The sequence below is a fragment of the Pan troglodytes genome, chromosome 21 (assembly GCF_028858775.2).
Source record: "Pan troglodytes isolate AG18354 chromosome 21, NHGRI_mPanTro3-v2.0_pri, whole genome shotgun sequence".
NCBI lineage: Eukaryota > Metazoa > Chordata > Mammalia > Primates > Hominidae > Pan > Pan troglodytes.
In genome coordinates, this window is record NC_072419.2 from 41,047,874 (window position 1) to 41,064,062 (window position 16,189).

General features: G+C 43.2%; 1 protein-coding gene across 10 annotated transcripts in view; it reads right to left on the reverse strand.

Moving 5' to 3' along the window:
• Positions 1-15,063, reverse strand: part of NCOA6 (nuclear receptor coactivator 6) — a 110,489-nt gene extending 95,426 nt beyond the window's left edge. For 8 of the 10 annotated variants that reach the window (XR_010154202.1, XM_063802843.1, XM_009437078.5 and 5 more), the window contains exon 1: positions 14,927-15,063. The gene's annotated coding sequence lies outside the window, so the exon portion shown is untranslated. The remainder of the gene's footprint in view (positions 1-14,926) is intronic. The other 2 variants (XM_054674664.2, XM_024352073.3) reach the window with 1 other exon arrangement.
• Positions 15,064-16,189: the final 1,126 nt, after the last annotated feature.

Sequence of the window (16,189 nt, forward strand, 5' to 3'; positions counted from 1 at the left end):
CCATATGAGGAAATTAAATAAAGCCTAACGCCTGTGCAACCATTTTTTTCTTTTTTTTTTTTTTGTTTTTGAGACGGAGTCTCGCTCTGTCACCCAGGCTGGAGTGCAGTGGTGCAGTCTCGGCTCACTACAAGCTCCGCCTCCCGGGTTCACGCCATTCTCCTGCCTCAGCCTCCCGAGTAGCTGGGACTACAGGCGCCTGCCACCATGCCCAGCTAATTTTTTTGTATTTTTAGAAGAGTCACGGTTTCACCGTGGTCTCGATCTCCTGACCTTGTGATCTGCCCACCTTGGCCTCCCAAAGTGCTGGGTTTACAGGTGTGAGCCACCGTGCCCGGACTCTGCGCAACCATTTCTTAACCTCAATATCCTTTTTCAAATGCTTTCAATGTAGACATATGTCAAACTATTAGTAGTAAAATCAATTGCGTACCTATTCAGATAGACTAGCATTATCTTTGATATGAAAATATAGGGTGATAGAACGGAAAAAGGGCTAGGCTGAGCATTGCAGAGTGGGTTTTAGTCATGGCTGTCCCATAAAGTTGTTTTATGATTTAGGGCAAGACATAAATCTCTCTGGTCTAAGAGTATTAAAATGAGAGGATGGAACACCAGAGCTAGGACTAAACAGAATCTCAGGTTCCTTCCAGGTTTAAGAAAACTCAAGGACTATTTAACAACAACAACAACAACAACAACAACAACAACGTGTGTGTATATATATATATATATATGCTTTCAAAATGCATTTTACAAATGATTATCTCTATTCAAATATGTTTAAAGTAGCTTTGTAAAATAAAAATACTAGAATTCCTCTGGCACCTGCTTCATAAATACAAGCATATTCTTCAGCTTGTATCAAATGCAAACCTCTGATCTGTTGTCTAGGTGCAACAACCTCTCCCTCTCAGTTGGCTAATAATAACATTGTTGATTCTTTATCATCATGAGACTCTTTTGCCTGCATTTAAAAAACTTCATATTATGAATCAATTTCAGATTTACAGAACATGAGTTATTTTTATGAGAAATATGTATCTCTCAATATGTAACAGAAGTCTTTCTTAATTTCTAATAATCTACTGTAATTTGAAAACTTTCCATGGATGCATTTATTTGACTACCCTTTACCAACTGCCTACTAGCACTCTGCTAGGCACTTTCCTGCTCCTGAAGTTACTATACAAGAACAAAAAGACTGTGGAATGGTTAATTGAAACAACATTATTTCATGAATGCCTCCATCTGAATATTATACTTATAGTACTTAAAAAATTAAGTTGGCCTTGTAACCACACAACCTTAAATGTTTCAGGATAACTTATAAGACATTGTTAAAGTGTCTAAATAAACAGTTAAATGCCCACTGTTAAAGACAATTTGCCTAGGCATAACTATTATAAGATCCAATTTCATCCTCCCTATACCCTTTCATGAGGTCTTTATAAAACTATTTCATGGTGGCCGAGCACGGTGGCTCATGCCTGTAATCCCAGCACTCTGGGAGGCCGAGGTGGGAGGATCACAAGGTCAAGAGATCAAGACCAGCCTGGCCAACATGGTGAAACCCTGTACCTACTAAAAATACAAAAAAAAAATTAGCTGGGCGTGGTGGCATGTGCCTGTAGTCCCAGCTACTTGGGAGGCTGAGGCATGAGAATCTCTTGAACCTGGGAGGCAGAGGTTGCAGTGAGCTGAGATTGCGCCACTGCACTCCAGTGTGGCGACAGATGGAGACTCTGTCTTAAAAAAAAAAAAAAAAAAAACTATTTCATGCTTATTCTCAGATCTGGGGCTCCCAAGGGAAAATTTGTGCAGCTCTCCAGCCAAATCAGAGAAACTTAATGCTCTGAAAGGATCAACAAAATGCCTGTCAAGGTGATTGGCATTTCAATACAACAACCCTGGTTTGCTCTTGGTAGGGATAATAGACAATTTAAGGGATTAGGAAATATTAACATTAATTTTTAAACTTCAATCCTAACTTCTTAGTATAAGAAACAAAAGATAAATTAGTAAAACATGAAACTTGAGATTTCCAAAACCACTCATCCCAACACATATTATAAACATATTATAAACAGTAAGTCAGAGGCTCAGTGAGATTTTTCCCACGTTGTTACATAAAAAAAACAAAGAAATAAATCTGTGCCCAAATTGCAACAAAGAGAAAAAAAATTACAAATGAATAATACAAAAACAGAAATAAAATCTAGAAGAGGTCAGGCGTGGTAGCTCGCGCCTGTAATCCCAGCACCTTGGGAGGCCAAGGCAGGAGGACTGCTTGAGCCTACGAGTTTGAGACCACCCTGGGCAACATAGGGAGACCCCACTTCTACAAAAAAAATTTAAAAATTACAGCCGGTCACAGTGACTCATGCCTATAATCCCAGCACACTGGGAGGCTGAGGTGGGTAGACCACCTATAATGAGGTCAGGAGTTGGAGGCCAGCCTGGCCAACATGGTGAAACCCTGTCTCTATTAAAAATATAAAATTAGCTGGGAATGGTGGAACACCCCTATAATCCCAGCTACTAGGGAGGCTGAGGCAGGAGAATTGCTTGAACCTGGGAGGAGGAGGTTGCAGTGAGTCGAGATCGCGCCATTGCACTCCAGCCTGGGAGACAAGAGTGAAACACCGTCTCAGAAAAAAAAAAAAAAAAAAAAAATAGGCTGGGTGCAGTGGTTCACGCCTGTATTCCCAGCACTTTGGGAGGCCGAGGAGGGTGGATCACTTTAGGTCGGGAGTTCGAGACCATCTTGGCCAACATGGTGAAACCCTGTCTCTACTGAAAATATAAAAATTAGCCAGGCATGGTGGCGGGCACCTGTAATCCCAGCTACTTGGGAGGCTGAGGCAGGAGAAACGCTTGAACCCACGGGGCAGAGGCTGCAGTAAGCTGAGACTGCACCACTGTATTCCAGTCTGGGCAACAGAGTGAGACTCTGTCTTTAAAAAAAAAAAAAAAGGTCATTTTGGAGACAACTGGAGAAACTTACAGACCTAATGTTAGATAATATTAAGAAATTACTGTTTTGTTAGGTGTTAATAATGGTATTGTGTTTATGTAGAAGAATATCCTTACTTGCAGGTGATGTGTGCTAAAATATTAAAGGCATAGTATCATGATATCTTTATTTTTAAAAAGTTTAACATAATAAACATATTATTAAACATATGACATCATGTTGAATATAGATGGTGAGTATAAGGGTGGTTCACTGTACTATTATTTCTGGGGCTTTTTGTATGTTTTAAAGTTTTAATAAAACATTTAAAATATCAAAAAAAGCCCACGAAACTGAAGAACTGCTATTATACTAGAAGAAAAAATTTATGAAATTCAATTTTAACTAGTAGCTAGTGGCACTATAAACTGGTAGTTGTTCTAAAGAATAATCTGACAATGTGGCTAAAAAGTGATAGCCTCAGACCTAATGAAATCATTTTAGGGAATATATTCTAAGAAAAAAACTGGAAGAAAAAAGATTTATAAAAAGATGTAACAGCGCTACAATTTAGAATTGTAAAATAGGGCTGGGCATGGTGGCTCACTCCTGTAATCCCAGCACTTTGGGAGGCTGAGGCGGGCAGATCACGAGGTCAGGAGTTCGAGACCAGCCTGGTCAACACGGTGAAATCCCATGAAATACAAAATCCCGTGAAAATACAAAAATTAGCCAGGCATGGTGGCGCATGCCTGTAATCCTAGCTACTCAGGAGGCTGAGGTAGGAGAACTGCTTGAACCTGGGAGGTGGAGGTTGCAGTGAGCTGATATCGTGCCACTACACTCCAGCCTGGGTGACAGAGTAAGACTCCATCTTGGGGAAAACAAAAATTGTAAAATATAAATAAAAACGAACTGAAAATCACCCAAATGCCAAATAACCAGAGTATTTTAGACTTTGGTTGTTATATATCCATTAAAAATGATAAATATACAGATGTGTAGAAAAGTACGTCAATATATTGCCAAATGAAAAAAGACTAAAAAAACCTTTATATGAATTAAATTTGTAAAGACTGTATGAATATGAAAATGACTCAGAAGTTATGTATTTGCGGTATTTAAACATAATTTTTTTTTTTTTTTGAGACGGAGTCTCGCTCTTGTCACCCAGGCTGGAGTGCTACGGCATGATCTTGGCTCACCGCAACCTCTGCCTCCCAGGTTCAAGCAATTTTCCTGCCTGAGCCTCCCAAGTAGCTGGGATTACAGGCGCACGCCACCACGCCAGGCTAATTTTTGTATTTTTAGGAGAGACGGGGTTTCACCATGTTGGCCAGGCTGGTCACGAACTCCTAACCTCAGGTGATCCACCCGCCTTGGCCTTGCAAAGTGCTGGGATTACAGGTGTGAGCCACAGTGTACAGCCTTAAACATAATTTTTAAAATTTCATGGGGACACGTGCTATTAGAGAAAGTATAAACAATGCAAATATAAAATCAGGAAGAACTGCCTGGGCACAAATAAAGAAAGCACCTGAGGGCTATTACTGACCACAATTCGAATGAGTATTCACAATTTAAATACAGTACTATCCTGGGCAAGGCCAACATTGCTACCATTAAAAAGACACAGGCTGAGCACAGTGGCACACGCCTGTAATCCCAGCATTTTGGGAGGCAAGAGTATCGCTTAAACCCAGGAGGTTGAGACTGGCCTGGGCAACATAGGAAGACCCATTCTCTAACCCCCCCAAAAAAAAAAGCCAGATGAGGTGGTGAACACCTGTAGTCCCACGTGTTCACTCAGGAGACTGAGGTAAGAGGATCGCTTGAGCCTGGGAGGTTGAGGCAGCAGTGAGCCATGATCACACCACTGCACTCCAGCCTGGGTGACAAAGCAAGACTCTATTTTTTTTAAATAATAATTTAAAAATAAAAAGACACACAAAAAGAGCTTATCATTAGCCTGGACAGTACCCAGTCTTCCTCAATTCTATTTGTTATTTTAAAACAATACTCAGTTTTCCTCAATTCTTTCCAATATTTTTTAAAATTATGGAAAAACTGAAGAAGTTTCAAAGAAAAACCAAGAGGTAAAGAATAGGACGGAAAAGAGGTAATTTTGAAGAATGGTTTGAAATCAAATGAAGTGTGACATGACTATTAACACTGAAATATCCATGGGGAGGCTTTTGAATGGAGACCCTGAAAAGCTGATGTATCTCTCAATGCCCACAGATGACTCACCAAGAAGAAAGGGCTAACAAAACCCTCAAAGTATGTTGTTTTACAGAAGAGAGATTTCTTTATTGTGCTGGCAAAAGTTACTGGCATAGGCAAATGAGGGAGGCTGGGTGTGTTGTCATTGACCATCTGTTTTTCTACAGGGTGTTTACTTATCCATGATCACCTGATCATATTAGAATGTCTCTAAAACTTGACTCAGTTACTCAAAGCTTGAATCAATTATCTACCATTTCAAAATTCCGCAGTGCCATCCTGCTCCCACACACTGGTCACTCAGCAACATTCAAATGTCTTAGACCTGGCATCCAGGGCCCCAAGAAAGTACATTGGCTTCACTTCTCCACAACTCCTCAACAAACCAGCAAATCAGACTTCTCACTATTTCATTACCTAAATATTCCTTACATTTTCCTATGTCCATCATTCCTTTGGTTACTCTCTCCTTAATCCCATTTGTTGCAATCTTACCCTTCCATTTTAATAAATTTTAATTTAATGCCTCTATGTTATCTCAAACACTACCTGTTATGTGTTGACTTGTGCCCCCCAATCCCATCCCTGCCAAATATGTTAGTCCTAACTCTCAGTACCTCAGAATGTGACCTGATTTGGAAACAGAGTCGCTGCAGAGGTAATCAATTAAGATGAAGTTACTCCTACTGGAGTAGGGTGGGACCTACTAGTGACCTTATAAGGGAAATTTGGACACAGAGACATACAGGGAAAACGCCATGTGACAACAGAGGCAAAGATGGAGTGATGCAGCTACAAGCCAAGGAGCACCAAGAATTGATGGAAGCCTCAGCCTCTCAAGTAGGTGCGATTAGATGCACATGCCAGCACGCCTGGCTAATTTTTGTACTTTTAGTAGAGATGGGGTTTTTACCATGTTGGCCAGGCTGGTCTCAAACTCCTGAACTCAAGTGATCCACCCACCTTGGCCTCCTAAAGTGTTGGGATTACAGGTATGAGCCAGCTATTTGGGAGGCTGAGGCAGGAGAATCACTTGAACCTGGGAGGCAGAGGTTGCAGTGAGCCAAGTTTGCACCACTGCACTCCAGCCTGGGCAAGGGAGTGAGATGCTGTCTCTAAAAACAAACAAACAAACAAACAAACCAAAAAGAGCAGCTGGGTGCAGTGGCTCACACCTGTAATCCCAGCACTTTGGGAGGCCGAGGCAGGTGGATCACCTAAGGTCAGGAGTTCGAGACCAGCCTGACCAATATGGTCAAACCCCGTCTCTACTAAAACTACAAAAAAATTAGCTGGGCATGGTGGCAGTTGCCTGTAGTCCCAGCTACTCAGGAGGTTGAGACAGGAGAATCACTTGAACCCAGGAGGCGGAGGTTGCAATGAGCCAAGATCTCACCACTGCACTCCAGCCTGGGCGACAGAGTGAGACTCCATCACACACACACACAAAAAAGCAAAAGCAAAAGAAAATGTATATAAATGGGTACTACAGAACTGATATTCAACAGATTCAATATCAGTAAAGGAGCTGATTAATGGGAACTTTTGTTGCCTTTGTGTGTGTGACGGGGGGGGAGGGGTTGCAGCTGGTTAATGCTAAATACAAACTGAAATATCTGTTTAAAGTATGAATGCCCTCTGAATTTGGTGCTCATTAATATTAACTGATATAGTTAATTTATTAGCTGATAATGAATATTATAACTGACATAGAATACACAATTCATCACAAGGTAAAGGTATGGTCCTGGCCTTCTGCTTTATAGAGTTTGTATATCAAATAAAGCATATGACCAACTCTAGGGCTGCATTCCTCCTTCCATCAAAGCCATAGTATTTCATTTGTGTATACATCTAAATGTAACTCTAGTTATTTACTAATTAACTCAGAATGTTTATTGAGCTCCTAGGCAGCTACTTTATGTCCTTTTTAGAATAAGGTGAGGTAGAAAAAGATCACATTTAAAAGAATAAATGAATATACCAGACATCAAAATAGGCAGACACTGGAGCTGAAGGGAGGGAAGGGGGAAGGGGGAAGGCAGAGACAGACACCAGCCCAGTCCTAAAGGAGCACTCACCCAATCTAGTGAGAAGTAAGAGAGTAAACTAGCTCCATATCTCTCCTTTCTCCCCATGCTGATCCTACACTTCACAATCAGGCTTCCTTTCCTAATGTACAGCTTTCATCACATCACTGGCGAAAAACATTTGATGACTTCCCACTATCTAGTCAATCAAGTTCAAACTTCCCAGCTTGGAATAGAAATGGGTATTCAAAGCCTTCCATGATTTGATTATATGGTATGCAGAGATTAGGAAGACAGGCTTTGAAATTAGACTACCTGGACTCAAATACTTTCTGTATCAATTGTTAGCTCTCTTCTTCATTTTATATGTAAAAAGGGATTAAAAACCAGTGCCTACCTCATCAGGTTGTTGTAAGGATTAAATAAAATGCTACTTATGAAATGCTTAGCACATTATCTTGCAAATAGTAAGCATGCAAAAAATGTGAGCCATTGGCCAGGCATATGGCTTGTGCCTATAATCCTAGCAATTTGGGAGACCAAGGCAGGAGATCACTTGAGCCCAGGAATTAAAGACTGCAATGAGTTATAATCACGCCACTGCACTCCAGCCTGGGCAACAGAGTAAGACCCTGGTTCTATTTAAAAACAAAACAAACAAACAAAAAAAACCCTACCCAAAGAACACTGGGGGAAAAAAAAAGCCACTACTACTATTAATTTTTTTAAGTTTTATTTATTTTAGGTTTTATCTATTATTGTTACTATTGTTCATCTCCATTTCCACCCTTAATTCCAACAACACCCTTATAACAATCCTGTTCTCCAAGCAAAGTGGACTCTTTACCATCTCCTAAATACCCACCTCTGTGTTTATGCTTTCACTCAGCCTGGAAAATACAGCACTGTCTCATCTCCAAGTATTAAGATACTAACTATTCTTGGCAGCTTTGTTCACAGACCACCTCTTTCAGGTACCATTCTCTAGTATCCCAGCTCCATAACACATTACAGACATTCCTCAGCATACAAACCTTGGCTAGATTCATCTTGGTATCTTGCAGAGTTCTAGCCAGTTTCCAGAATACATGGTAGGGCTCAATAAATGTTTGAGAAAATAATACCTATATTTCCTTTCTCATCCAACCACTCTCTTAGACAACAGCTCCACATTACAAGTAACAAGAGTTCTTCTACAGTATTTCATAAAGCTGGCCAGCTAATTTTCTATCACCAATGTGGTAATTTCTAATACAGTACTTAATACATAGTAGATGCCTAAATATTCAAGGAGCTAAGCTGAATTTCACCTCAACTTTTAATTTCATTTATCATTCTATTCATTATGATCAAGTATGGCTCATCCTTAGAAATAGGTTTTAGTATTTACTTGCCCACAAACTCATCTGTCAATTTCTGGCCATCCCCCCCACCATCCCAATATGTCATTTACTGGTTTGGGGGAGACAATATTCAAAACCTCAATAAAGTAAGAATCAGAAAATTAAATGTCTGCAGGGCCATAAAAATAAAGAGCAAAGCAAGACAGCAAGGCAGACTATGGAGAACTAGGAAACACATCCCACCTAAAAGTTTCAGCTGGTTACCGCTATAAATGAACATGGGCTTGCTGTTGACAGATCTTCCAATTTTTCAAGGTTAAGTCAGAAACTCAGAGGTCTGTGTACATTTTTAAGACATTAAAAATATTGTGTAAACCAAACAAAATACTTATACAGGTCAAATCCAACCACAGGTTGCCAGTTTGCAACCTCTGCTACAGAAGTTCTCTGCAAAAGTGATGGCGTGAGAAGAGTTCTATCCTAGCAGATAATCTAAGGCAGCCCCTAAAACTAAGTAGCTCCTTGGAAGCATCTCCTGCAACACTTAGCCCAACTCTCACCATTCTGATTGACCTGAAAACCAAATTAATTTGGCAATTTAATTGAGCAAAATGAGCCCCTACTCTGTACCAGGTGCTGAGGAATCAGAAATGAACAGTAGTGCTAAAGTACAGCTAATATTTATTGAGCGTGTTCTAGGTGCCAAGCACTGTTTTACACGTTATGTATATTGACTCATTTAATCCTCACAAAACCCTATGAGATTACTATTATCCTTAAAGACTGAGGCGCAATGAGGTTTTATTTGTCCAAGGTCACACAATCAGCAAGCAGCAGTGCTTAATAAGGACCTCAGACTCCACCAAAAAGAGCTCACAATTTGAAAGCAAGCCCCATTCAATAAATGATGCTGGGATCACTGGTCATACATAGGGAAAAAAAATGAAACTGGACCCGACCTTACACTACACATAAGAATCCATTCCAGATACATTAAAGATCTAACCATTGAAAACAACAGTAGGTATTCCAGAATATAAAGAATAATTGCAGGCTGGGCACAGTAGCTCACACCTGTAATCCCAGCACTTTGTGGACTGCTTGAGCTCAGGAGTTCCAGACTAGCCTGGGCAACATGGCGAAACCCCACCTCTACAAAAAATGCAAAAAGTAGCAGGGCATGGTGGCGCATGCCTGTGGTCTCAACCGGCATGGGAGGTGGGAGGGTTGCTTGAGCCCAGGAGATTGAGGCTGCAGTGAGCCGAGATCGCGCCACTGCACTCCAGCCTCGGTGACAGAGGGAGACCCTGCCTCAAAACAAAGAATAACTGCAAATCTTAAAGGAAAAGATTGATAAAGTTGACACTAAAATTCAGAAATTTTTAACAAATGACACCTTAAAACAGATGTTTTAAAGTAAGCAACAGGCCAGGCGCAGTGGCTCACACCTGTAATCCCAGCACTTTAGGAGGCCAAGACGGATGGATCACTTGAGGTCAGGAGTTTGAGACCAGCCTGGCCAACATGATGAAACCCCATCCCTACTAAAAACACAAAAATCAGCCAGGTGTGGTGGCACATGCCTGTAGTCCCAGCTACTTGGGAGGCTGAGGCAAGAGAATCACTTGAACCTGGGAGACAGAGGTTACAATGAGCTGAGATGGCACGACTGCACTCCAGCCTGGGCGACAGAGCAAGACTTCATCTCAAAAAAAAAAAAAAAAATTAAAATAAGCAAGAAACTGGGAAATGACATCTGTAATACCTACCAACAACAAAGGATTAATAATCAGAATATATAAATAAATCTTTTGTAAAAGACAACCCAATAAAAAAATGGCAAAACAAGCCCGAGCATTATCTAATCCGTGTAAAGCTGGCACTACCACAGTTACCACACAGTACACTCCAGAACAATAGACCTTGCCATCACTGACTGATATAAATATTCAGGGGTCTGTGTTATGCTGCAGGTACACAGAGCATGGGTAATCCAGCCCAAAGGGCAGAGCCAAGACGTTTATCCATTCTCTATCATCATATAGACACTGGATGGCAAATTAGAGGTTGAACATCCAACACTCAGACACATAGATCAGGGGTTGGCAAATGTTTTTGTAAAGAGTATTTCCAGCTTTGTGAGCTGACACAACACATCTCTGTCACGACTACTCAACTCTGCTATTGGTACCACAAAAGAAGATATGGACAATATATAAATAAATGAGTGTGGCTATGTTCCAATAAAACGTTATTTACAAAAACAGATCGTGGGCCAGATTTGACCTATGGACCACAGTCTGTCGACCTCTGACATAGATAGTTGTGCTTTTTCTACACTATAGGTAGGATACTTCCCATGTTTTCCCCTGTCTTTTATGTCTGCTGACACCTCTGATTTCCTTAACCAAAAACTACACCACACTTGACAGCTTTGCAATGGTTTCCAAAACTCTATTACTCTGCCAAAAAAACCTTTTCGCCCTTATTATCAATGAGAATTCTCCCCTCATTTTCCTTTCACTTTTTTTTTTTTTTTTTTTTTTTTTTTGAGACGGAGTCACGCTCTGTCGCCTGGGCTGGAGTGCAGTGGTGCGATCTCGGCTCACTGCAAGCTCCGCCTCCCGGGTTCACACCATTCTCCTGCCTCAGCCTCCCGAGTAGCTGGGACTACAGGCGCCTGCCACCACGCCCGGCTAATTTTTTGTATTTTTAGTAGAGATGGGGTTTCACCATGTTAGCCAGGATGGTCTCGATCTCCTGACCTCGTGATCCGCCCGCCTCGGCCTCCCAAAGTGCTGGGATTACAGGCGTGAGCCAACACGCTCGGACTTCCTTTCACTTTTTTAAACCTCTTTGACAGACACCACCCCAAACCAGAAATTTAAAAAACTCCCCCTAAGCCACTCACAATGTCAATAATCAACACCTGCAAATTCTAACTCCGCTCAATGCCCACAGTCTCTGCCTTAGTTCAGATCCTCATTACTTCCAACTCTGCTCAGTGCCCACAGTCTCTGCCTTAGTTCAGATCCTCATTACCTCTCTGGTCTTCAGTCTACCCTCCTTCCAAAGAACATCCATTTATCTCCTAGAAATTAAACCTCCACCACATACTCCCCTTCTCAAAGATCTTGAATGCCTCTCTCAGCTAAGGATTCAGTCCAAACTCCTTAGCAAGGTCCTTCACAACCAGGTTCCTAACATGGTCTTCCTAGTCTCATCTCTGGCCATGCTTTCACACACATTCTATGCTCCAGCCACATTCAGTTATTAATACATTCCCTGAAAACGTGTCTTTACCTGAAAGGCCCTTCTCTCCATTTCACTGGCAAATTCCTGTATCTTTTAGGACACATCTCAAATGTCACCCCTTCGCAACACCTTCCCTGATTCTTTGAGCAGACACACCCATCTCCGTGTCCTTATAGCGTTTAATAACTCTTCTTTGGCATCGACCATCCTGAACTATGATTGTTCACATGTCTACTTCACTCATGGGGCTGCATACCCAAAGTGAAGTGACTCTGCCTTAAAAACTTCTGAATCTACAGAGCCCAGCATAATGCTTGATATGCAGTAGATGCCTTGAGGCACAGTAAATGTTTGCTGAATGGAAGACATGCCTGGCAGTAGGAGTAGGGTTTCTTAACCTGGGGTTCATAGACAGGAGTCTATAGATATGACTTCAGTGGGGCTTGTGAACTTGGACAGGGAGAAAAAAATCTCTTTTACTAACTTCTAACTGAAAATTACCATTCTATTCAAATATGAGTGTAGGTAACATACCATTCTAGTATTAGCAGTTCTGTGACTCTGTAACAACAGAAATCTCAAATATCTTTATATCATACTACAATTGTTGCATATAATCTTGAAGTAGCCTTTATGCGCATCATGTCTTTGAAATTATAATTATCGGATCCATCACTAAATCTGATTTCTTAACGTGCTGATAAACAAGTATATGCATATTAGATTTGTATATTTTGGAAACTGTATTTTAATATAATTGGTGTTCCTTATAATTCAATGTACTTTATTTTATACAATTAAAAAATATTATTCTGAAAGGGGTCCATGGCACAGATAAGGTCAGGTCTTCCTGCATTAGAAAAACCCAGAATAGGCTGGGCACGGTGGCTTACGCCTGTAATCCCAGCACTTTGGGAGGCTCAGGTGGGCAGATCACTTGAGCTCAGGATTTCAAGACCAGCCTGGGCAACATGTTGAAACCCCAACTCTACAAACAAAAAAAAAAAAAAAGAAAAGAAAAGAAAAGAAAAACCCAGAACAAATGAATTGTGTTGCTGTATATACATATGGTATTGACAGTTTTATTTTATATATGCCCGCATAATATTTTTGTTCGTTAATTCTCTTTGATTATATGGGGCCCTGGACCTATTTTCCATGACTAATTTGCATATTTCCTTCAGAACTCTCCCATAGCCCATGCGAACTTTGAATTCTTCTCTAACATGATCCAACTTCAATTAATAAAATAGAGACTCTGGGTCTCTACAATTTTTCACTTTTCTTTTTTAGGATTTTGTGTTCCTTTGTGGTAAACACCTAGAAGAGAAGGAGCATCTCTCTTTTTTTTTTTTTCTTTAGACAGTGTCTTGCTCTGTCGCCCAGGCAGGAATGTCATGGAATGACGATAGCATGGCTCATTGCAGCCTTGACCTCCCAGGCTCAAGCGATCCTCCCACCTCAGCCTCCTGAGTAGCTGGGACTACAAGTACAAGCCACATCAGGTGGCTAATTTTTTTTATTTCTTTTGTAGAGATGGGGTCTGCCAGCTCCTGGGCTCAAGCAATCCTCCCACCTTGGCCTCCCAAAGTGTTGGGATTACAGGCGTGAGCCACTGTGGCTGGCCGGAGCATCTCTTAAAACTCTAGAAAGTTAGAAGGTCTCAAAGATAACTTCTTTGCACAATTAGAGATGAACCAGGAAATACCAAATAACTGGCTGCCTATACTTTTTTGTATTCCCTTCAGCCTTTGTATTGCCACACTCATTACAGGAAGAAAACAAATTTAATAGTTATCTGGTGTATACTGTTATGCTTCATTTCTTGTTGTTTTTGTTTGTTTGCTTTTAGTTTCATCACAAGAATGTTATGCTTCATTTCTTAACACCTTTCTCCCAGCTAGCAAATTCCTTTAAGGCAATGTGTTTAGTGAGGAAGCAGCCGACAATTTCTAGTACCCCTCTGCCACTAACTTGTAAGATCTTGAAAAGTCAACTTTACCTTTCTATGTTTCAGCTAAAATCACTACCTGATTTGAAATCTTTACTTGATCTCTCAGGCCTTTGTAGTTTTTATACATTCACTCTTCTTCACCATTTTACTGGCTTCAATAACGCCTTTCTGATGACCTCTCCAGGTGACTCTGCTCTTAAGCTGTGGGCTGTCCCCTTCCAGGGAAGACACCTTGGGTCACCGCCCCCAAACAGCCAGGTCCCTCCTTTTAAAGACACACACAACTCCCTAAGTTGATAAAGGTTCTCTCCTTTCTTGCCAACCAGTTAGTTCCACTCTCTGTGCCTCTTTTGCCGGCCAGCTCCTGCACCCAAACCTCAGTCTCCCTTTGTCCCCCTTTTCTCTCATCAAACACCTCCTTTTTCCTGTTGCTTCCCCCAAGAGGGGGTGGAGGATGCTTGGGACATAAGTCTTCAGAGCCTTGGGAGTTATACAGCTTTGCAATTCAGCCCCAGTACCCCAAGGACTGCCCCAATCTGAACCAGCGTCTGTACCCAAAGGGCCCTCATTCCTCATCAATCACCTCCTTCCCTCCCAGCAAAGAACCGCTCCAGCCCTGACAGCCTGAGATCGGCCCCCATGCCTCCACCCCAATCCCCAGGTCCTACCTGCACTAGGGCTCTAACACCGCCTAAGGCCTAACCCAGTTCCACGTCCTGCCATTCTCTCAGCCCATAGACCCCAATCCCGGTTCCCTTCGGACCCAGGGTTCCTTCTCCGCGACCCTGACCACGACCCCACGACCGGCTCCCGCCTGTTCCCCAGGCCTAGAGCGCCACCCCGTGCAGACCCCGGCCAGCCCTGCACTCCCTCAGTGCACCGGCCCCCGCGCCCAGCACCCTCCCCACCCAGCCGGGCCGCCGCTCCCTCCAGCGCCCCCGCCCGCAGGCCTGGGGCCCGCTCCCCAACATGGCGACGGGGACACAAGCGCGGCGGGCGGGGCGGCTCCGGGCCGGGCCCGCTCTCAGACCGTGCCACTCGGTCGCCCGGCGCCATTTTTCCGCGCCGGCCCGGGCGGCGCCTCCTCCCCGCGAAGCCAGCCCGACAAGGACCGCGGACGCCCGGCGGGCCCACCCCTTACGGGCCCGCGCCGCCGTCCCCTCACCTGAGCGCGGCCCCGGCCCTCCCGGGCGGGCCTTGGAGCGCCGGCCCGGGCCGTGCGTGCCCGCCGCCCTCCGTGCGTCCGTCCGTCAGTCCTCGCGTGCGCCCGTCTGTCCCGCCGCCCGCGCCCGGCCGCCCGCAGCCCGACCCGGCAGGGCCTCACGGAGCCGGCGGGGAGGGGGATGGGCCGGACCGGGCCGGGGAGGGAGGGGGAGGGAGGGAGAGAGGGAGGGAGCGCGAGAGGGGGCGGGGCGGACTCGAGGGGCGGGGCATTGCCCACGTGACCAGACGTCCCCGGGAGCGCGAGGTGAAGCGCGCGCCAGCTCCCTTCGGTGCTGAGTGCTTAGTGCTGGGATCTCGTGGGTTTCTGTCGGCTTCCCAGGGCTATTCTCTCGCCAGTGAGTCCCACTTCGGAAGCACACATTGCACAGCCTTTTGCGAGCGCTCTGAGTATCCTTGGACATGGCAACTCCAAGCCTCAGTTTACCCATCTGAAATATGGGGAAAATCATAGTGCTTGTGAAGAGCAAATGGAGGTAGGCATGGAAAGCACTTGTCACCGTGCCTGACACATACTGTCTAATAATAAGCTTAATGGGATATAGATAAAAGCTTTCATTATTATTTGCCTCTAAATCCCTCTCTTCTTTTTCCCATCATTACCTCCCTAGCAAGCTAAAATGCTCAGTAAATAGAATTATTGATCGAACGAGTGTGGCCCCTCCCCTCTTCCCAAACGTAGAAAGACCTCCTCAGCACTGGACTTCATGTCTGTCATACAGGCCTGGATTCATATCTGGCTTTCACTGTTTTTTAAAATTTTTCTGTTTTTTCCCACACTACACTGATGTATTTTTTAAATTTTCGTACGTACGTAGTAGGTGAATGTATTTATGGGGTACATGAGATTTTGATACAGGCATGCGATGTGTAATAATCACATCATGGTAAATGGGGTATCTAGCAACTCAAGCATTTATCCTTTGTGTTACAAACAACCCAATTATACTCTAGTTATTTTAAAATGTACAAGTAAATTTTGTGTGTGGGGGGGTTTTTTTTTGTTTTTTGTTTTATTTTTGTTTTTTTGAGACGGAGTCTCACTCTGTCGCCCAGGCTGGAGTGCAGTGGCGCGATCTCAGCTCACTGCAACTTCCGCCTCCCTGGTTCAAGGGATTCGCCTGCCTCAGCCTCCTGAGTAGCTGGTACTACAGGCGCATGCCACCACGCCCAGCTAATTTTTGTATATTTTTTAAGTAGAGATGGG